The sequence below is a fragment of the Chrysoperla carnea genome, chromosome 2 (genome assembly GCF_905475395.1).
Source record: "Chrysoperla carnea chromosome 2, inChrCarn1.1, whole genome shotgun sequence".
Taxonomy (NCBI): domain Eukaryota; kingdom Metazoa; phylum Arthropoda; class Insecta; order Neuroptera; family Chrysopidae; genus Chrysoperla; species Chrysoperla carnea.
The window spans coordinates 71,901,703-71,926,892 of NC_058338.1; the positions used below are offsets into that span (position 1 = coordinate 71,901,703).

Below are 25,190 nucleotides of genomic sequence, written 5' to 3' on the forward strand. Positions count from 1 at the left end.
AGACTTGGCATCCTAGCATTGGCCAATCCAATGATTATCCAAGCCTGGGCCAACATTGGTTTGCCATAGAACGGCCAACGCAAGGGAGCCCAGTCTTGGGCCAAGACTTGGCATCCTAGCCTTGGCCAAACCAATGATTATCCAAGCCTGGGCCAACATTGGTTTGCCATAGAACGGCCAACGCAAGGGAGCCCAGTCTTGGGCCAAGACTTGGCATCCTAGCCTTGGCCAATCCAATGATTATCCAAGCCTGGGCCAACATTGGTTTGCCATAGAACGGCCAACGCAAGGGAGCCCAGTCTTGGGCCAAGACTTGGTATCCTAGCCTTGGCCAATCCATTGATTATCCAAGCCTGGGCCAACATTGGTTTGCCATAGAACGGCCAACGCAAGGGAGCCCAGTCTTCGGCCAAGACTAGGCATCCTAGCCTTGGCCAATCCAATGATTATCCAAGCCTGGGCCAACATTGGTTTGCCATAGAGCGGCCAACGCAAGGGAGCCCAGTCTTGGGCCAAGACTAGGCATCCTAGCCTTGGCTGACAATATTCAATTATTGAAGGGAAATCGCAGAATCAATCGTCATTTTATTATTATTATTATTATTTAATTAATTACATTGATGACATAAACTCCTGAAATGGACACATTTGACATTGTAAAAATTTTAAATACCTAACAAAAATTGGCATATACAACCAAAAGGTATACAATGCGCATGTGTAATACTGTTTATGGAGTAGGTACATGTACTTACAATAACTTCCTCCTTCTCTGTCTTTTAGTCACTATCCTTTTTACAAAGTAATATTTTTTTTCAAAACCTCTCACTAGTAAGATGTTCTAGTAAGGTGTATATAAACATACAATGTTATCGCTTCTCGGCTCAATGAGTTAAACTCAACGTGCAGTATGTGTTCTTATCAACTCAATATATGGTACGCCTCGCATTGCGAGACCAGTATATTAAACTATTATTTGGAACACGGTAGATTGTTAGGAGCTTGCTCCTCTTCTACCGCGGGTTGACTCAGTGTTGCGGTACAGCTGGGGTTGGCCCTGTCAAATGAATCACAAAATAGAATTCTTCATAAAATAATCTTAAAACTTAACTAAGGCCCAGCCCTGCCAGCCAGGCATGGGCCAGACCTAAGACTTAACTATGGCCCAGCCCTGCCAACCAGGCATGGGACAAACTTAAAAATTAACTATGGCCCAGCCCTGCCAACCAGGCGTGGGCCAGACCTAAAACTTAACTATGGCCCAGCCCTGCCAACCAGGCATGGGCCAAACTTAAAAATTAACTATGGCCCAGCCCTGCCAACCAGGCGTGGGCCAGTCGAGGTAACCAGTCTTGGGCCAGCATTATCATTCCAGACTTTACCCAAGTCTGGGCCAAGTCTGGCTTACAAGTCTGGCCCAGAGTTCTGCATAGTTGGACCAAGCCTGGGCCAAGCCTGGGCCCGCCATACTTTCCTACATGGGTTATCATAAAGTGAGCCGTATATAAATAATCCACACGGGCTCTTAAAATCATTATTATTCTATTAAAAATATCTACAGCCATTAATACCACAAGCTGGTTTGTACTATTCATTTAAAAGCGATCAACGCTTGCTGGTCGTCGATTTACTCTCTACTTAAAATGTTCATTTTAACATACAGACTGCTAAGAAATTGAACGACCGTGGGAGTTTTTATAAAAAAACAATTATTCATTTCTTAGAAAATCTCATTCTTTTTTCATTTCTTAGAAATTTTTAATAAACATGATAAAATCATGCATTACATTTTTGAAAAAAGTGAGTTTGGTTAACAGAACAAATATAATTTGAATGGAAAACAATCCTTTATGAAGATTTGTTAGGTTGACTTATATTGGCTGTCCACGAAGGACACACTTTTATGGCTATAGAGCCCATTGTGATACCATTAATGTATTTTACCACCTTTCCGCTGATAATTTCATTTATCAGCTCCTCAATTTCGGAGACTGAGTGTACCGCCTTCATGCATATTCCAAACACTACACCAGCCCATGACAGCTGTTAATTAAATAAATTTTGTTGAGACAGCGGAAATCGAACGCGCTACCCTAAGCATACCGCGGACGGAATTGTTTACGCTTTAACCAACTGAGCTAATATCCCTTTTCCACAATTCCGTTTAGATTTTATACTCAATTAGTACGCTGTAAATATACATTGCCTTTGCAAGAAATAAAAAAAAAATGTCATTCAATACCCTGTATATAAATTGTGTTGCATTTACGATGAAGACATCTACATATTTTGGTCATTTATGGTGACACACTGTGTAAAATATATCAAGGTATACTTATTATAGTCCCAACTGTGTAACGCTTAGAAATATTGATGATACGAAAAATGTTATATAAGTGTGTACAAAATCACCCAATTAGTCCATTTCCGGATATCCGTCCGCCCGTCTATCCATCCGTGATCATGATGGCTCAAAAACGAAAAGAGATATCAAGCTGAAATTTTTATACCGAGCTCAGAATGTAAAAAATGCATTCTTAAATGAGTAAAATATGTCAATTGGGTCTTGGGTCTGGAGGACCCATCATGTGAAACGTTAAACATAGAATAAAAATTTTAAATTTAAAAAATATTCCTTCTTAAAAATAGTGGTTTTGTGAAACATTCTTGAAAAAGCAGAGAGAAAATGAATTTTCAAAAAATTTGAAGACGTTACATATCTTTCAAAGAGACTCAAGTGATTATTGACTTGTAAAAGAATGGTGCTCTTAGATCATCTGGCTTTTAATCTTTGCGTCTTGTAAAATGTATTAAAATACATTCGACAGTTTTTATACCATGTATATGAATATAGCAAGGTATACTAATTTTAGTCCCAATTTTGTAACGCTTAAAAATATTGATACTATGAACAAAATTTTGGTATAGGTGTTCATAAAATCACCTAATTAGTCCATTCATGGTTGTCTGTCTGCCTGTCGTCTGTCCGTCTGTTATCACGATTACTCAAAAACGAAAGGAGATACTAAGCTGAAATTTTTATAGCGTGCTTGGGACGTAAAAAGTGAGGTCGATTTCGTTAATGAGCAACATAGGTCTATTAGGTCTTGAAAACCGTTAGAGATAGAACAAAAGTTTACATGTAAGAAATGTTCCTTAAAAAAATAAACAACTTTTTTTTGAAATATTTTTTCGTAACCATCACTGCTTACCCGTGAGAGTGCGTATTATGCGCAAATTGTATAGTATGTATTATATGGAAATATCAGTTATATATGTGTGTATGTGTTATGTGACAGAGTAATCAACACTGTATATACATGGTATTTCAACAATTAACTCAGTCAATTGTTTGTTTTCACTTGTTTCCGATAAATTCCACACCGTTTCAAAAATTTATCGCGTATTTAAACTGTCGTTGGCGCCATTAGTTTAAAAGTAGTTTTTTACATATTACCTCATGTCTTCATTTTTCTGCAAAACATCCCGTAGATGCAAAGTGCTGTTGTAGTTTGTACTACTTATGCAATATTTGAACATATTATATAATAAAGGGATGAGATAATATATATATTGAGAAATGAATAGATACAGGAAAAAGGAAATTATCATCTTGTCTGAACTAATTTAGCTATTTTAGTGTGGGAAGTACTCTTTTTTTACAGTGAAGACACGGATATTCAAGTGCTTTACTACCATCAATTCCTAGCTCTCTCTCTTTCCTTCACTCTTCTTGGTCGTACTTGAAAACTGAATAAATTATATATTCATACATAATAATGGTAGCGTGATATGACGTAACGTACAACGGTATAGATTCTCTTGTAACAAAAATCTGTTGGAGGAAAAAAAGAATTTGTAGTGGTTTTATGAAAGGTTTTTATATCATCAATAACTGAAGCTTTATAATATACGATATCTACTTGAAGGCTTTTTATCATTTATTTTATAGGTAGCTGCTATTAAGGCTTTGCACACGTGCGATTGTTAATGAAACTCTTAAACATATATTTATTATGTTGTTATTTACAGAATTAATACTTCGATCCATCTGTTACGAAGAGTTTCCTCTGTAGTTTTGGAACAATTTTTCAAAATCTGCCTCCGAAAAGGTTGAATTCTCTAGATTTTAGTGAAAGTTATAAATTTTTTGTTTCTAAACAAGTAAATAACTTTTAATTATTATTAAAAATCTCAATTTGGATTAAATTTTAAAGGGAAATTTAATTAATATATATCTAATTTTTTATGGGGTTTTACTATCAAAGAGTTTATTAAAGAATTTTATAGGTACCTAAATTTCGTCCTTAAGACCGACCGATTATTTGTTTTTTTCAAACATTGAAAGACATTTTAAAATGCGGAAAAGCGCACTACTTGGCTTCCTTCTGACTTTTAGAGGACAAGTAGTGTGTCGAAGTATTTTTCGTGGCGTGAAATTTACAATAATAAGTTTTAGAAAGAACAATTATCAAATCTCTGGGTCAAAAGTCTTTTAAGAATGAAGATCAAGTTTTAAATAGTTTTGTAGTTGGCAACCTTACTGTTACTATGCCTTGTCGTCCCTAAATTAAGTTACCTATCATGGCTATTATTGGTACAAATATCACGTAAATTCTTTTTCGTATGTAATTTCATTATTCTCAACGAAAATAGGCGGAAAAACAGTCGAAAAACAATGAAACAATATCAAGGTCAGTTGAGCATAAATTTGTATTGAGAAAACTGGAGAGAGATAACTATTTTGTTTACCTTGCCATGTTCACATAATTTATTTAAGAATAGTATCTTGTATCGGTTCGAAAGCATGGCGATGTTTTTAAATCTTGTTTTTTCGTGATAAGATTGACATAAACTTACGTATTGCAAGAAAATATTATGAAGGAAAAATGTTTTAATAAAATTTTTTAATAAATTTAATAAAACTTTTCGTAAATTGCGACTAAGGTTTCCTGTCTTGCAACTTCTACTAGCAATATTTATAGATGAATGTAGCGATTTCTGTAGAAATAAGATATTTTCTTGCAGTAAAATTGATCTTTCATAAGTCTTTACAATGTGATTTCTGAAAGGAAAAATATTTATTGTTGTCAATAGTAGCATTTGCCCATCGGCAAAAAGCTATATACTTTCCAAAATTCATAAACATCAATTCAGCTGTGCTGTTGTAAAAAGGTAACAAAAAAGTAGACACGTTTTCGTATCTGTATGTCAATATGAATTCCTGCAGCAATGGGATAAAAGGTAACAAAACTATCTAGAAAAATACAAACCGTGTAAAAGGTCATTAAAATTTTTATTATAAAACCCAACGCGCAGCAATAGATGGTCTATTATATTAAACATAGATTTTACAAAATATTAATGGTTCTTAATTTATCCTACGGATCTCAAAACTGGAACGAACGATGGATTAAGAAACTCTGTAAGTAAAATAATGAATAAGTAAAATTACTGTATTGTATGCAGTTGTGTAAAAAAACTTAATAATTTCCTAGATGTCTTCGAAAGAAAACTACTATTTATGCTAAAATCAATTATTATATTCCGTCGATAATCCTCAAATATTTTATTGCAAATTTCACACCATATTCAAGAAATATGTACTGGGAATTCTTCCAGTTTCTATATTTTTAATTCATAATTTTTTAGAATATCCACTATTTTATTTATTTTATTGAACTTTTGACACATTATATCTAAAATCTGCATTTATGTAATATAATTGAGAAGTTTCAGCGAAAAAATAAAATTTTTCCTATTGCGACCAGCCATTTAATTTGGCCAAGAAATTTAAACCTATTTCTTTGCCTAATTTCTGGTTTGGTGTCCAAAATTTATGTTTTTTTCATTCAGTATAAGGTACAACTTACAAAGTACAAGGAAATTTTATGTTATGTCATAATAAATAACTTGATCAAGCCAAATGAAGATAATGTACGCACATATTGGGTTGCCTACTAAATCAAAAATATATCTTTTTTAATTTATATTACAATTAATTTATAAAGTATAGAGTTTAAGCTATAATATTGGTTTCTTTAAAAATAAAAAAAATATTTGACTTCTTAAATTAATACTTTCAGAATTACCAATGCACAGATATGCAAACAGTATCGTGAAAGAAAAAAACAAACAAACAAGTGAAACCTAAAATTACCAATGCTCAGAAATGCAACAGTATCGTGAAAGAAAAAATGCAAAAAATCATTTACATACAGGAAACTAACTACACTAAACCTGCAAGGTGGCATATCACAAAACTAATATTTATAATTAATTCCTAATACAGTTATTTGTATTTTCGAATAATTTTTATCTTGTTGTATATTTTTCTTTTTTTTTTTGGAATTGTGTTTTTTTGTAGCAAATCGACTACCATTTGCACTGACTTTAAAAAGTAAAGACAGAAGACAAAAGCACAAAATAATCTTACAAAATTGAACATGTGCATAATCAATCTTTCAAACCAGCAAAACCATCTAAACAAATATTAGTAAAAAATAAGCGCTACATTTATAATATACAAGGATACGAAAGGAACATAGTTCCGACTGGGTGTACCACGACACCTCTCTTATGATGAATCACATTTACAGAACGGATTATTATAACAAAGAAAAAATTCAATGGCAACTTGGTAAATTACTTACAAATGTGACTAGATTAACGGACTTTGCGCTTAATGACTCAAAAATTCATACCTTAATCGAAAAATATCATCTGAAAATTTTTTTACTATTACAACCTTCAAAATAATATAAATTCTCTGCACAATAAAATTGCGATTTATAAGAAATAATAATCATCATAATAATTTCAATTTAAAATAAGCAAAAAGAAAACATAAAAGCTCTAGCTCTTTCTTGCTACGATTCTTTCGATATGAATGTATATTGTTCTAGATTATGAAAGTTTATGTGTAACATAAATATAAGCGAAATCTTGTATCTATTTCTTATATAAAATTAGTAAATAGTGTACGTGAAACACATGCTTATGCAACGTTGAACGTTCTACGTATTATACTACGTATATTTTATATTTTAAGTGAGCTACATAGAAGAAACGGTGCTATGCTAGAATATTAATGAAATAGTCTATGATGATAAACTTCAAATATTTTGATTCTTTTTTGTATAAATATATTGTTTTTAACCGGCTTAATGAGGAACTTTAATGCGTAATCAAACTGTATTGGACGACCTTGTATTTTGGGAAGATTTTTTTCTTATCTCATTTAATTTATGAATGTAGAATGGGATTTTGATAAATGCACAGAAGGGATGAACCTAATTTTTTTTTTTTTTTTTTTTTGACAAAAATGGAAAGATTCTATATAAGTTTTATAAAAAAACTAATTTTATTTTTTATTTATTCATGATAATTTTAAAGTTACAGACAGTTTTAAAAGAACTTTTCAAAAGAGAAACGAAAAAACCTGACAAAAAAATGTTCGTAAAACATCGTCTTGACGTAATAATGTAAATTTAATCGTATACACTGTATACAATTAATAATTAACATTTTGACGTTACACGATCTTTTACGAACATTTTTTGTCGGGCGTTTTCTTTTGAAAGATTCTTTTAAAACTACCTGTAATTTTAAAATTATCATGAAATTAAAATTATCATTGATACCAGTAATCACTAAGATAATTGAACACTTTAATTCTACTTAATATAATTTTGACATGTCACCTAAACTGTTGATTAACTAAATTTTTCACTGTCAAAAAAAAGAGGAATAAGCTTTAGATATTAAATGATTATGAGTGACCTTCTTGGATGGCACCCTGGACAAATTTCCTATATGTCAAAGAAAATAATAATTTTAGTTGCCTATGTCATTGAACCAACTTTGCCGAATTCACAAACAAATATGAATCTAATTTTACCAAATTCAGATAAGTATATTTCATATATTATTTTAAATTAATATAACGTATCTCCTTTTGTCAAAACTAACCCGTTTTCATAAAAAAAATTGGCTTTGTGGGTGGTGTCTTCATAAAAATGAAAAAAATTTCGTTTTTTTTTCTATCAATTTTATTTGGTGACCATTTGGTTATTTCGTACTATAAATTTGAAATCTATTTTTAAGTTGATTATACTTTTTTGTCAAAAAGTGTTTTGAAGTTAAAATTGAAATGTATATGGAATGATGAATTGAATAAAACTATAGTAGGTACTTGTTTGTTTTATCGAACTATTTTCTATTGACTGCATTCTGTTATGTATGTATCACATAATTTTCGTGGCTCGAATAAATTTAAATTTTAGAAAAACAGTTTTCAATCTACACTTTCCCATATTTTATTATGTATTTTATCTGTTAAGTTTATCAGAATTAGAAAATGAAAATCATTTTATAAACAAAAATTGGTGATTTTTTATTTGTTTATTATTTTTTTTAAATTGGTAAATCTTGTTTTCTCCTAATTTTTGATGTTTGATAACAGAAAAAACTTGTTCACTAAATCTTTAATTTAATAAAATTTATTTATTTGCTGCTTTCGATTCTTCGATAGTCTAAAATAACATTTTGAAAGAAAAAGTTGCTATAGCTGTTTTACTTAAAATTTTTAAAGGTTAAGTAAGAAGTTTTTTTTTTTATACGAATAGATTTGCCAAAAACTAGTTGGAGGAAATGGAAAAAAACTATTTAAATGTAATTGAAAACCTTAATAAATTATTGAAAACGAAAAAAAAAAAAAAAACACGATGTGCCCGACTAATTAAAGATATATGAGTGGGGTCACAATATGGAACAGTAGTGGGGACACAAAAACCAAGGCATTTTATTCTTATGTTTGTCTACATTCATGAAGTTATAACAAAATTCATCATCAAAGTTGAAAATAAGGTACAAATAATTTAAACCACTAAATAATAAACTTTGCTTTTGTCTAAATTTGAGTTGGCGCTCGTACTACCTTAATAAATAATATTTAGTATTTCTACATATGTGTGTATCACGATTCAGTAAAGTGTAATAATACCTCCTGAGACACAACGCATTTTCGCACTGAAGAACAAACGTTTCACGTGAAAATTATTTTTATGAAAACACCGGCTTGATACCCGCCCGCTTCACTGGGATTCAAATTAAAAACTAGCGCTTTATAGCGCCCACCTCTCTTGATCTCACTTATCCCCTTCCACAACACTTGTAGGGATTATTTTACGCAGCTGAAAGATATACACAGTTTTCAATTTTAATTGTAAAATACTCATGATTCATTGAGTATATCAGAAAAGATGACCATTAATTGTTTGAAACTTACTATTTCAAAATTTTTACAGAATTCTTTAATTTATGGTTCAAACTGATGATCATAGATTAGCTCCATCTATAATCCTCATCTTGAATCATAAATTAAAGATTTCTGTAAAAATTTAAAACAGTAAATGTCAGATTAAATTTATTTTTTTTTTATTTTTTTAAAAAATGTATCTTTATAAATTATATCTCATGTGGTATTCTGATGTTTGAGCTATATTACTGTACAGTTTTTTATTAAAAACCATCCGCTAGTTTAAGCGTGAAAGCATAAGAAACAAACAAACAAACATCCTTACTTTCACATTTACAATATATAGGGATAGGGATAGGGATTTTTCGAGTAAATAGCAGTGTTGAGTATCTATGCAATGATTCTTGGTCAGCGTAATTTGGGTTTACTTCTTGAAAAATTTCAATAACGTGCCTTAACGTAATTATAAGAATCTTCACTGGAGGGTAGTATATTATGCAATCGTGATCAATTTTACATATTTGATATGACTCAATGAATATAATGAAATAACAACGGCATTATGTTAACGTTGGGCAATAGAAACAAATATATATTGATATATTTTGATAATAATTTTTCTTTTTAAAATCAGTATTAAATGTGGATTTTTGTATATATAAAACCAGTAATAAAATATGTAAACCAAACCTCATTGTTACTGCTGTATCTCTATTTATTTATACGAAATGAATCTGTCCGTACGTATATACATTCATTCAGTAGCTAAAACATATTTCCAGAAACCAATTCACATTCTGCGGTAATGAAATGAAATAATTTCCAATGTATAAATTTATATAAATCCTGATTGAAAATAAAAACAATAAAATGAATATTTACATAACATACGTTATATATTTTTACCTATACAAAATTCAATAACACCCGTTGATATTTTAACAATACAATAAAGGGTTTCATCTAGCGATTTAAAAAATTCAGTTCTGTGCTCTAAAGGTTGATACAGAGGGAGGAAATCAGAAAAATTGCATACCTCCGAAGAAAGTAACCTATTTTAAGTAATTAGCAAATAACTTGCAGCCACTAGTCATAATAAATAATAAAAAACAACGTAGCTAAAAATCAAATATCGAAAAATGTTTTTTGAAAGAAAAAATCTTTAAAACCATTAAAGAATTGGGGAAAATCTCCAATATAGATAAACATCGTTAACTATTATAGTTTTCTAATCCTGTTCAGTCGATGCTACTAAAACTTGCCAATCAATCGAAAATTCAACCAGATGTTCGTGTCTTTTGATTAGTTAGGGAAATTAGGACCAAAAAAGTATGAAAATGTAGCCCATGTAACGATTAAATGAGTGTTTTTGAAATATTTCTTTTACTGCTCCGATATAAGATGTTTTCGTACCAGATTAAAGGTTATAGCTCATTAATAACTCACTCAATCGTTAAATGAACTCGATTTTTTAATTATTCAAAAATACACTTTAAACCAAGGCTCTTTTTCTTTGTCTCCGATTTGAACAAAAATTACATTTTAGAGTAATTTTGGTCCAAAATATACAAAAATTACGTCATTTTGACACTTGAAGGTGTAGGTTCCAGATATCGGCTAAATTCGTGCGTGAGTGATGATATCTCGGGAAAGTGAATTTATTGGAAAATTTGCTTCATAAGTAGGCACCAAATGGAAAATAAAGTGAGTTAAACATTGTTATGAGTGTAATATGTTTCGTTCATAGAATATTCTACAAAATTGTACATATTTATGGTTTATACAAATCCGGATTGAAATAAAATATTTACCAAAAATACGATTCTAGTTAAACATACAAATAAATAATATTATGTATATGAGAAATAAAAAACATATAAAATTTAACTATTTTGCTACTAAATTTTTTTTGTCATTGCATTGCTATAATATTTTAATTTTCACACTAGACCTAATATTGATAGCACAAGTAAATAAGTTAATTCTTTTAAATTGCGTTTTTGAGAATTGATTTAGGTTGATCCTGATTTTTCGTGTACTTTTCTGTAGGACGAATTTGTTTAGAAAAAATCATTCACAACACGTAATGAAAAAAATGGTAAGTAATTTTCTCGACAAGTGTTAAAAAGTGGAATGCTTTTGAAAATTTTGACTTACTTGTAAATTGAAAAACTAGTCAAACTGAGTAACTTTTATTGTAAACTGAAAATTGAAAAGTTTCTGAAATCTGAAAATCGAGAATAAGGTAACCTACCTAAGGTAAATCTGACACAGAAATTTTAATTTTCACGGTAAAACAATGCCAAAGTGCTTACTCGGTGTAAGCGCTACGAAATTGGTCGCGCCACTATCTTGTCAATGACGAAGGGGGCTTTGTTAAAGCAACAGATTAGATACTGTGTAGTTTAATAATAATTTGTCGTCCTAACCCCTTTTGTTTTCTTAAAATTTGTAGTAGGTATACAACGGATCAGTTTTTAAATTTTTATTTTTATTTTTATGATTATTATTTTGATTGTATTAGGGTTTTTATTACACCACCTCTAAAAATTTTAAATTTTGTAGTCTTTTCTTTTTTTTGCCTTTGCACTACTTTTGTTATTTTTGTTACAATATGAATTTCGTTTACTTCTTGAACTGTAGCTATATTTTAGACACTAACAATAGACTTTATGTGGCATTTTCCTTACCAATCTGGTGTCTGAGTATTGAATTTAATATATTTAAATTTATTTGAGAAATCAAGAAATCAAGGAACTGCCTGAGTTATTTTGTATAAAAAAGTAGGTTAAAAATATACAAAGGAAAAGGCATCTACAGGATGTCTACTTAAGTTGGCTACATATGGAAAACTTTTTTATTGTAAGGTTAACGAAAAAAAAGTTATTCTTTATAAAAATCTCTGTTTTCCAAAATATTAACATTCATCTGTTCACTCTTGACATCGAATGTACAGAATGTCCAAAAATTGATAAAGTTTGATAGTAATGTTAATGGTCGTTTAGAATTGTAAACCATTTTGAGCACATAATAAGGGAAGCGGTTCAAGAAATCACTCCCGAGATACGTAGAAGTGTATTTAAATAATTTTGTAAAAGAACAACTACATGTGCTTAACACGAAGGTGGATACGTTGAAGCAAAAACGAACTGAAAATAACTGTTTATGAATGAATTATTAACTATGAAAATGTTTTGACCACTTTTTAATCAAATTATGCAAATCCTACTTATAAAACACGTTATCTGTTATCCAAATTAACCAGTCATCGTAATTAAAATGTTTATTTGATTTTTTTAAAATATTTATGGCCAGGGCCGGATTTAAAATTTTGCCGCCCTTGGGCAGTCGAATAAATGCCGCCCCATCACTGAAATTTCACTCAAAGTTATATAGATTTGATATCTTATTTAAAAAAAATTAAAATATTTAATGAATTGCAAATAATTTATTATGCTTATTATATACTCAATATAATGTAAGAAAATATGTTTTTGTTCTTAGAACTACAAATTTTGCACTAAGCTTGACTCATAATTATATAACAATAATTTTTTTCACAGACAAACACGTCTGACTTTTTGATTTGCAAATTGGCGAATAACCGAGCAAAGCTCGGTCATCCAGATATTTTTTTTCTTAAATATAGAATAACCCAAAAACGTCGTTAATTTTTCAAAAAGAAAATCCGAATTAAAATTTTTAGATTCCAAAAAAAGAAAAAATCAAATATTACTATATCAAATCTTCAAGAAAATAAATTAATTCAATTATTTCGAAGATTAATTTTTACTTAAGGTGCCAAAATTATAATTTACCCACTTTCGATTTGACAAATAATGTATAAGTTGAATTTCTTAAATTATCCCCTAAAGCCCTAAATAATAAATGATTAATTGAAAGAATAAAAAATTCCTATAGAGAACTTTTGATGACTATAAAAGAAATTTTTTTCCACTTTCCAAATTTTGCCGCCCTAGAAAATTTGCCGCCCTGGGCACTAGACCCGAAAGCCCCTAGTGTAAATTCACCACTGTTTATAGCAAAATAATTAATACAGAATATTTATTTTTCATACATTACGTTACAATTATTACTGTTGACGTAAGTAACAACAGTTATTTTCAGTTAATGTTTGCCTCAAGTTATCCACCATCGCACATAATTGTTCGTTTACATTATTATTTAAATACACTCCTACATATCTCGGTAGTGATTTCTTGATCCGTTTCACTTATTATCTGTTCAAAATGGTCTACATTTTTAAATAACCATTAACATCCCTATCGAACTTTTTCAATTTATGCCAGCCTTGTACACTCGATGTCAGAAGTGTTTAGCTGAATGTTAATATTTTCAAAAGCAGAAATTTTTATAAAGAATTTTTTTTTCGTAGGCACCCTGTATATACACAAACACATTACTCGTATTTTCCACGTTCTTAGAAACATAAGAATTGTAATATTGTATAGAGTAGTAGGTAAAGTAAAAAGAAAGTATAAAGAAAGTTGTGTAGAGATGAAGGAATGTTATATAAAAAAGTATGACATAAGTAAACAATATTTATGTAATAGTTAAATTTAATGAAAATTCTCTATTGTATTGTGTATGCGTTAAGTTTCACTCAAAACCCAGCACACAAATTCATTCATTCGACATCCATTCCTATTTTCATTATGAAAATTGTGTTTAACAAAGAAAAAGAGATATTTTTAAACTTTTCATAAGAATAAAATAAGAAAAGATGTTTCTACTGCTACTAATTTCTACCAACAACCAGAATCCAACGTGCAATATTTATTATCTAATATATAGAATATGTATATACGTTTCACTGTTGAGCTTATATATGGAGATGCATAATTGAATTCGTTCATGGTATGATTCAAACTGTATAAATGTATGTTATGGTTCGAGAGCCGGAAACGTTTATGACATGTTATTTTTACCGAGTGGATTTTGGATGATTCTTCGTTTATTGAATTTTGGTAGGGATGAAGTATTATTCGTTTATTCTTTCTTGGCTCTAAAAAAATTCGTCTTTTAGTGCACAGACTAGTTATATGCATTTTAAGGTAAGGTCAAGAGCAATAAAAATCGTAGGCCGCCCTATCGTAAATTATAAAAGTACTCCCCATTTATAACATATAATCTTATTACAAGCAGTGGCTCTCAAATAAGGTCGCTTGGAATTTTTATTATTATTGTAAAAGAAAATATTTTGTATTGGATTTACTTTCATTTACTTTTGCGAATAAACTGTATGTTATTCGTTTATTGTTCATTTATCTTTTGTTGTTTTGCTTGATTATATTTCGATTTTTTTATTTTGGTATTAAGTATTTAATGATAGACAAGATAATAAAGCAATCGATGGATCTAGCTAATTAATTTTTTAATAGTGTCAAGTTATTGGCTTAATAGGTACAAAATAAATATCTAGTGTCGTTAACACCAGATGCGCGCTAGTAAATCAACCAATTTTCTGCCTGGCTGTTAAAATAACCTTTTTTCAATTATAAAACTAAATCATATTAAATTACGGCCCAACTTAAAAGGGCTTTTAATAATATTTTCTGGCGAACTGTTAGCAATGGTATAACTGCCTGGCAATTATAATTTATATTGTTAAAAGGATATGAAAAAGATTGTAAAAATTGCCTTAACAGGATTTTAAAATTTTTGAAGCTTTTTCGCCAATGCGAATTAGTAATTACAGTTAGTGCAACCGCCAGGCGTACTTTACCTCTACCTAGTTTAAATAACAAGAAATATCTAAAATACAGCCGATATAAAATCAACTTGATTGAGACGTTGCCAGTCCTTATACTATTAGTATCAACTAATAAATTATATTATGTGGTTTTCTTCCGACTCTTCATGTACAAAATGCAACAGACGAACAGACTGTATACATTACCATTACATTTTTCACAAAAAATTATCTTCTTCAAGAAGGTAATACTACCACCATATATCGTTTATACTTTACTAAACCACAGATCGAAATTCTTAGGCCAAACTACAGGTGATAATCATCATAAACACTTGCATCAACGCTATGTTCTTTTTCTGAAAATAACATTGAAGTCGTTGGTCACTCTAAACTGAAAGTCAACACGAAAAACACACTATTTTAAACAGAAAAAAGTGCAAACAGAAATTTAAAAACGTCAAACAACTTAAAAAGTGGGATGTGCTTAATAACTTGTATTTAGGAATTTGGACGCTTTGAGAATGGTAATATGTAATATTTTCTTTAACAAAAATCTTTAAACACACTCCTACATCTCTCGGGTGTGATTTCTTGAATCGTTTTCCTTGTTATCTGTTTAAATGGTCTACATTTCAAAGCGACAATTAACATTCGTATAGAACTTTTTCAATTTGTGACACTCTGTACATTCGATGACAAAAGTGAATAGCTGAATTGTAATATTTTCGAAAGTAGAGATTTTTATAATGAATTACTTTTCTTAGTAAGCCTTATAACAAAAAAGTTTTCGATATGTAGCTAACTTAAGTAGACAAGCACTATTTTTAAGATTTTGTATAAAAAAATTGCCTAAAAAATCTTGTTTAAGGTTTTACTGGCAATTTGTGGTTACAACAATACTTGAACTATATATTTGTATGATTTTCTTTTCATTATTTCAGTTTAATATTGATAATATCTAATTAACCAGATATTGTGAGATAATTACAACTTTGCATTGAGAAAATGTTCGATTCAGAATCTTCGTAACCAAATACCTAATTTGCTCGATTTATTATTGAAAATAATAGACAAGATAATCGTTATTATAGACGTAATAATTATATACTTGAGATGCAATACCGAAAATATCTATTCAGTTTGTGGGTACTTAAGTGATCAATATTTATCGTAAAAAAAGATGCATCATTATGAAGAACCAGTATACTGATTTATTATCGTTAATATGTTCACATTTATCGAACGGACTAGAGTTCATTATTCTTTTGTCAAAAACAAAAGAAAATTGTCAAAGTCATTATGAACCAGGATGTACACAGTCCGATGACAAATTACAGTTTTCCCTTCGTAAATATATACATTAGATTTTATATTATGCATTTTACCCTTCGAAATAACCAAAAACATTTCCCTTAAGAAGAAATGATAATCACTTCATTCGTTAAAGAAAAGTCGGAGAATCATATTCTGCTAGACATGATCATTTTTTTATTACACTAATTTATCATATAGTAACTTTGAACCTCAGACAAAATAATAAAAACCCCCATAGCAAATATGTGTTCACAAACAATGTCTATTTAGCGTGTTTGATAACTTTCCAAAAAGCAGGTGGCTACGTGCAATGCTGTAAATCTACACTGAGAATCGGATTACGAAAATGGAAAGTTGAAGTGAAACGTTATCTGTAACTTGAAATAAAATTTTACATAGCATTTAATTTCACTAATGTTATACAGCAATTTTCCATGAAGTTGGCCACGGGCCACGTGCTATTTAAGTTTTAAATCGCCAATGAATTTCAACTGTGATATTTTGGCTTATAGATCACCATTCATATAGGTATTTTGATCTAAAGAGGCACACAACTTTGAAAATATTGATCTGTTTCCTTTGACCACACTTCGTGAATGAAACATAGTAGTTAGTTTATGAGATAATTGTAATTTAATAACAATTTAATGCGGTTTATACTACCATGTGTATAGCATCATTTGACGTTTTTAGATTCAAATTAAACAAAAATAGATTCTTGTGTAATTTTTTCATTTATAATCCCCCAATTAGTTGGTTGTTCGATAGAAAAGGAATGAGAATTCAATTATGATTTCGAAAAAATATGGGAATATTTTTTCTATTCATAGAAGAAGTATAATTTTTTTATGGATCACCCGGTACAGGAATATATAATAATCACTCTTTCGTCACATTTACAACGAAAGAACATTAATGAATTTTATATACTTTTGTTAAAATTATATTTACTATTAATTGCTACTGACTGAAAGAGCTATGCATATCTTTGAAGTAATTTAAAATTTTATTACATATATATTTACGACTATATAAAATGATATTTATTTCATTAAATCGTTCATTCTCTTCATGGGCTCAATAACCATTCTGAAAAAAATCATAAATAGCTTTACGTCATAAATAAAGATGTATTTCTTCTTTTTCTTAAAAATGAACACATAGGAGCAGCACAAAATTTTATACTATTTGTTAGGGATAGGGAATACCTATCGACCCGCTAATATGCCAAACTTTATAATATATTGAAAGGAAAATTAAGGAATTTGGAACAGGCGTTATTTTATTTTCTACAGGCTAATTTTACAGGCTAAACTAATCTTTTTTTGTTTAAATTATGTACGAAAATTATTGTACTACAGTTTTCCATTTCATTCTAGAACAGTATATAAGCTTATAAATGGACCCAGACTCAATATTTATTACGTTTACTTTCCTAAATCGGCGTATGCCAATACAAAACTAATATTTTTTGATAAATCGCATGTTGGTTAGTCATAAATTTATCAGGTACAAAAAAGGACCGGGAATATGTTATACAAATAGTTTATCTCGCCCTTAAATAAGTAGAAATCTTGACTTCATTTATGAGATTTGTTTGTTAAATTAAATTATTTTTTTAAGCAAACCTGAATAGGAATTTTCGGAATTAGCAATCAATATTTTTTAAAGAGATTTTAACAATTGACTTTGGTGGAGCACAGATCAGATTCTGGCACATTTTTCTGGCTGGGGACGTGTCTATTCATTTAATATTATCGAAGTTAGTTTAAATATTTTAGATATAAACTTTTTGTGAAACCACTGCGTCAATAAAAGTGTCTTTGTGTTTAGATCTTTATGTGACGATGTAAATATGATAAATTATTTCAGACCGCAAGCCCAAGCCAACAAAACTTTCTGATCTGACCCGTTTGCATTTATACGTGCTTTTTGTGTCCAGTTTCTTACATAAGCAAGTCCCGGTAGTGGCTCGTTCATTTTTAACCAACGAAATAAAAAAAGGGGTGTTATAAGTTTGACGGCTATGTGTGTGTGTCTGTCTGTGGCACCGTAGCGCCTAAACGAATGAACCGATTTTAATTTTTTTGGTTTCATTTGACAGTTAATTTATCGGAGAGTCTTCTTACATATTTCAAGTACGAGTATAGGGTTCCGAAGCCGAAAAATTTGTCGAGGGGTTTTAAATTTGGTAAATGTCACTTGTTACTGGATTCAATAAAATGAGAATCAGATTTTTCCGTTTATTATTCTATGATTTATCTGTTAGAACATATGAAGCTTGAAAACTCCATCAAAATTCTTATGTAAGTAGTTGATCAACAGGACGGAAAAATTTGTTGAAAATAAATTGTTTTGGTGTGGGCTGGCGGACTATTATACATATACATTATGTAATATGTTGATGATAAAAAATGTGACATTTGTAATGTAAGTATATTAGTTTTTGTTACATTGCATCACAGTATTGTAATATAATGTCTGTTGTATTACTTCAAACTGTTAATGTAATGCAAAGCACATGTTGTAATACTAACGTAACTATATGTATACAGTGTGTCCCCCGGTAAGGGAAAATATACTAGTAAATTCTCTTATTTTGCTTTTATAAAAAATTATGCTTATTCTGAGAAGTATGTAAGAATATTAAAAACTTCCAAATAATGTACAGAATAGCCAAAAATTTGGTATCACTATTTTTATTTTTTTTTTTTGATAAACTACCCATCCTTTTTATAAGTTGAAAAAATGTTACTAAGTAAAGTTGCTCGCAATTAACAATTATGACTCAAGATTCAAATCCATGACTGAATTTCAAGGAGATTTTTTCAGCTTGGACAATTTTATTCTTAGTGAATGTTTATTCGGGAAAATAAATTTTCTTTTTAATTTTCTAACCTAGTCCACACAGAAAAATACACTCTCGAATAGTACATGTGAATTGATTTATTAATATTTTCTTTGTCACTTTTTTTTGTAATTACAACTTTTGTTCAAATAAAAAATGATGCTATAATTAAAGTACACGGATCTTCTTGATATTTTGTATAGAGTCATAATTGTTGATTGCAATCAACTTTTTTGAATAACATTTTGTCAACTTATAAAAAGGAAGGGTAGTTTACCAAAAATAAAAGTAGTGATTTCAATTTTTGGCTGCCCTGTACATTATTTAGAAGCTTTAAATATACCCACATACTTTTCAGAATAAGCAAAATTTTGTATAAACAGTGACTTAAAATGAAAATAAAATAATTAACAAGTATAGTTACCTCTATCCCGGGACACTCTATATAAACACCATACGTAGTAGCTCCCTCTCTACGCTATAGTCTAGAATTCACATCTATGTAGTATACAGGCGTTTATGTTATTTAATTTACTGCAATTATTTACTAAATGTTTTTTGATATCAATGAAGAGATGTGCATCTGACCCGGTAATGACTCTTTTATATCTGCTAATTTGGACCACAGATTTCATCAACTAAGCTCCCGCGTTTATACGACGCTATGAACAATTCTTTCATACCTTAGTGTATTTTTAACCCTCGAACTAAAAAAAGGGGTGTTAAAAGTCTGACCGCTATGTGTGTGTGTCTGTCTGTGGCATCGTAGCGCCTAAACGGATGAACCGATTCTAAATTTTTCTGTTTCCTTTGAAAGGTAATTTAACGGACAGTGTTCTTAATTATGTTTGAAATGCGAGCTCAGGGCTCCGTATCCGAAAAGTGAAATGGTAAAATAATTAGGTTATTCAAATAAATAATTCAAAATAACAAAGACAACTCAAATATTTCAATTTCAATTAAAATATTTTCAAAAAGTTGTCGAAAAAAATAATAGCTCTGTAAGTATCCTTTCCATCTCCTCCGATGTCCTTGCCCATCACTTTGATAGAGATTTAAGTAGGAGTGTAATAAGTTTCAATTGTTTAGCTGTGCGTCGGTGTGGTATCATCAACCGTAGAATATTCAGCTGCAAAAGACGGATTACTGGTGCAAATTTATTTTAATTATTAGTGTTGTAGTGTTGTAAGATTGGTTTCATATATTCATAGTCTTGATAGAACGAAAAAAGCTAATCGTTCGACAAAAATTTCTTTAACAATCGCAGCAAAGTTACCTATTTTAGAAGTAACTAATTATCATGAACTGCATTTTTTCGGTTCTCACCATCCATTATGACCCAAGTGGCAATCAATAAATGCCATTTTAGCCTTATTTATTATGAGTCAACTATAATGACTGCAAAATTGGTTTGATATTGACGATAATCGTTCTTATTTTCTTGCAGCACACCGCAACAAAACTTTTCAACAAAGATTGAACTTTTCCCTTATTACACCCGCACGCTTATTGTGATTTTTCCATGTGATCATTTTCAAAAGAGTTCAAAATTTTTTATTTGACTTATTGCAACAACACACGTGTATTCCAAAGACTTTACAACACACATATTCTTAATATAAAAAATACTAAAAGTTCTTCGCACCTACCAAAATAACCAAAAAATAAGTAAAATTCCATAGAGTACTCCAGTGGCGGACCCATGTCTATCATGTCAATCACCTTAATAGACTTGTGATTCAATAAAATTTAAAAAAAACAATGATTCGCATCATTCAAAATTCGTTTCAAAGTATGTAGATTCCAAAAATCGAAAAAAATTCTAGTGAAACCGGTAGATGAGTACAATCGGAAATCAATTTACATACCCTTATTAGATGGTAGTTATCAATGGTTTGGGGCAAAGCTTGTCTCCGGAGGTACTCGATCAATTTCAGTTGGTAGTTTTACCTGAACCAAATATTGGTGTCAAGGAAGTGGGTATCGATATTTTGGCAGTGAAAAAAGTGGTTCAGATGAACCGACGATTCATTAATGATAGTGAATCAACTGTTTTAAATGAATACCAACTCTGGATGGCCAAACGAAAACTATTCCACCATACTAGACCAGCTCATCTCATTGAAACATGCAAGCAAGATTTGTACCCTAATATAAAAATGTTAAGCTACTAAGCTAAGCGTAAGCTACTGCAGAGAAATCGTTTTATACAGTTCGCGGGGTAAAATCTTGGTTGCGTACCTCATTGGGGCAGGAAAGATTATTTGGGCTGGCTTTCCCAAACATTTTTTTTAACGTATAAGTAAAATTTCATCAAAATTGGCTAAGTGGGTTAGTCTAAATGTGACACTGTGATGTGTAAAAAAACAAACATTTACTTTTGTAATTTTTGTTAGCAAACAAACGGCTTTACCACCCTACGGCTTTTCCCACGTAGATCTATACACTGTATAAAAATCTTGGCCAGAGCGTCATATATTTTGTAAACATCTCCTTTGTAAGAATTCACTATATCGATAATGAGCGAATTCAAACTCCAATTCGATTTTGACCGATTTTCGTGTGGCTGTACCATGCCCATACCCCCTTTGTTGGTTGGATCCTCGCCTGGAGTACGCAACCACACGACTTTCCATATTCCTTCTGCGCACTAAATATATTCATATAAGTAGGTATAGCTTGACGTATTTGATTAATAAATTTATTCGAAACTAATTTTAAAAATAAGTTATAATAGAATTTCGAGAAAGAGAAACCACAATAAATATATTGTCTATATAAAACATATCATCAATGTGGAGCAACGGAGGATAAATATATAGAGAATAAAAAAAAAAACTGTAATAGATAAAGTATAAAATATTGGGTGTAGAAACACTTGCTCATTATTTTGTTGGTTTGCTTTCAAAGTTTTTTTTTCATAACATTTTCAGGAACAACCCCAAAGGAATGTCACAATCAATTACATCGATGTGCGGATTCGTACACATACATACAAAATTTATATAAATTTGTGGTTTGTATGTTCTCTTATCGTGTGTTCACGCTACCGCATTTACCAATTGTATGAAAGAGCGAAACAGCGAACGGAGAGATATTTTCAAAGCTCACACCTGCAACAAAACAATCTTTTATTTGAACAGATTACAAATGTATTGCTCTGTACAGGTGTACAGGGTTGCTCACTAGACAGTCAAATGCGCTTAAGTGGTAAGCGAAAGCATAAATACATAAAAAACTACGAATATATTAAAGATTAAAATGTACAAATAGAGAGAGAAGTAAATAGCACATGCAAACGTCATAGCTTGCGACTTCCACAGAGACTTCATATCAAAAGATTTACAAGAAAAAAATTATTTAATTGCTTATATGTTTCATATTTATCATTCGATTTTAATTTTTATTTCAGATCTTGTCATCTATTCTCGCATATTTTCAAATTTTATCGAAATATTCATTGAAATCGATATCAAAGCAATACCTTATTCATGTCTTGTTAAGGAATAAATCAAAACGTGCTCCATTTCTAATCAATTTTTAACCCCGAACTAAAAAAAAAAAGTGGTGTTAAATGTTTGAGCGCTATGTGTGTGTGTGTCGGTCTGTCTGTCTTTAGGATAGTAACGCCTAAACGGATGACCCGATTATGATTTTTTATTTATTTCTTTTCGTTTGAAAGGCAATTTACTGAAGAGTGTTCTTAGCTATGTTTCAAGTGTGAGTTTAGGGTTCCGTACTCAGAACAACTAAAAAATAGGCGATGATCCTCAAAATCGGCTTAGAGAACACTCTAAGGAAAAAAGGAAATTTAATGGAAAGTATTCTTAGACATGTTTCAAGTGCAAGTTAATGTTCCGTACCAGAAAAATTTGGCGGGGCTTTTTTGAATTTTGTAAATTTCACTTGTTTAATTTTATTCCTTAAAATTTAGACTTAGAAGGTTCACTCTGTGTGTGGTTTACTACTGAACACTCGTATTTTAGCGAGTCTAGTAAACTGTATAAACATTCGAATATACATTCAAAGATACATTATAGTTAGGTTTTATACGGTTTGTTTTGGTTAGGGTAATCATCTAACAGAATGAACCTTCAAAATAAAATTAGGGTATGATGAAGCTGTTTCATACTTCGAATTTAATTATTGATAACTGTCAAATTTTTAATTCTTGAACAGATCATAAAATAAAGTTTCGATTTTTCAGAATAAATTATCCAAATGCCTGTCAAATTGAAATTTATTTAAAAGACTAGCTTGATGTCCGCACGCTTCGCTAGGTTTAAAAGTAAAGACTGGTGAAGACCACCGTGTTATAGCCTCCGCGGTATAGCCTTCACCTCCCTTGCTCTTACTTATCCCCCTTCCATAACACTCGAAATAGCGACAGGGATTGTTTTACACCGGTAAAATATATGTACGGTTTTCAATTTTTCTAAAACGTAAAACAGTCATAATTCATTGAGTATTTCAGAATAGATGGCCATTAATTATTTTGTTACTATTTTTACAGAAATCTTTAGTGCGTTCTTCAAAATAATGCTCATGAATGGCGCAGTTCAATGTCAGACTAAATTTTTTTTCTTTAATATGTCTCATGAGGTATATTTTTGTTAGGTTTCATTCAAATCCATTCATTAGTTTTTGCATGAAAGCGTAATAAACACACAAACAAACAAACAAACAAACAAATATCCTTACTTTCACATTTATAATACATAGGGCTGACGATTTTTTAACAATTTTATTTCTTAAAATAAACCTCAGAATTAGCTCGTATGCATAAAGAATAACTATCTAAATCTAAAAATATTTTACAAATCCGTGAAGCCTATAACAAACTGCCTTAATAACTTAAATCTTTTCAGAAAAATGAGAATCATTTTTAGTCGTTAAGACTCATTTATAGTAGTATTTGCTCTAAAATATTTACGTTGTTGTTGAAGGAGGATAAGGGTATGAGGGTAAGCATCGAATCAAACCAAAACCATTTACCAGCAAACTTTACAAAACAAACAAATAAATACATATCCTGATTCTGTCTTTACTGTTATCTATCGTTATCTATGAAGTCCCTTCCTCTTCGCCTCCTAATAATTGTGTGTTTTCATATACAAGTTATAAATAGTTTTTTTATCATAATAACAAGAAATACTTTTATTAAAAATTTCTACATATGTATTTTTGTATTTTCCAAAATTTAATATTCCAACTGATTATATAAAAAACTAGCGATCCGCCCGGCTTTGCACGAGTGCAATGCTGATACTATATATACTACAGAATGTCTTTATTTACGACATCACATTAGATACTTCTAAAATTATTAGTAAAATTGTCTATTATTCGCGTAATATTCTCTTTAAATCAACTTGCTTGTGAACATATATACAGCGGATTCCATTTAACTTAAGACTGAGTTTTAACTCAAAAAGAGGTCGAGTTCGTAAATGAGCAACATAGGTCAATTGGGTCAAGAGTCCGTAGGACCCATTTTGTAAACCGTTGGAGAGGGAACAAAAGTTTAAATGTAAAAAATATTCCTTATAAAAAAATAACCAACTTTTGTTTGAAATATTTTTTCGTAAACATCACTGTCCAGCCGAGGGCGCAAATTAGGCGTGAATTGTACAGTATGTATTATATGGGAATATCAGTTATGTATGTGTGATGTATGTTTGTGTAATGTGCTAGAGTAATCAACACTGTTTATGCATGGTATTTCAACAATTAACTCAGTCAATTGTTTATTTTACTTGTTTTTAAATTGAAAATTTGTACGTGTTACTTTAGTCTACAATTTTTGTTTGCTAGCAGTAAGAAAGATTTATTCTGTCGTTTTACAAGGGAACTTATTTAACAAGGGCACAGAAATTTTTTTCAATTTTTCTAATTTTATGCTAATACAAGAATCGGTAGAGCCGGTATGGTTTCCTTTCGAGCCTTTCTTTTCGATTTTTTTGAACCGCACCCCCTTTCGACACCACCAAAACATTTTGTTCACACTTTTTTCTCCAGATTTCCAATAACAACTCCTCTCCACTGTTTATTGA

General features: G+C 30.4%; 1 non-coding gene across 1 annotated transcript; it reads left to right on the top strand.

Moving 5' to 3' along the window:
- The first annotated feature begins 871 nt into the window (after positions 1 to 871).
- LOC123294336 lies at positions 872 to 1,065 on the top strand. The gene has a single exon (XR_006535087.1). It is a non-coding gene; the product is annotated as a U2 spliceosomal RNA (small nuclear RNA).
- The last annotated feature ends 24,125 nt before the right edge of the window (positions 1,066 to 25,190 follow it).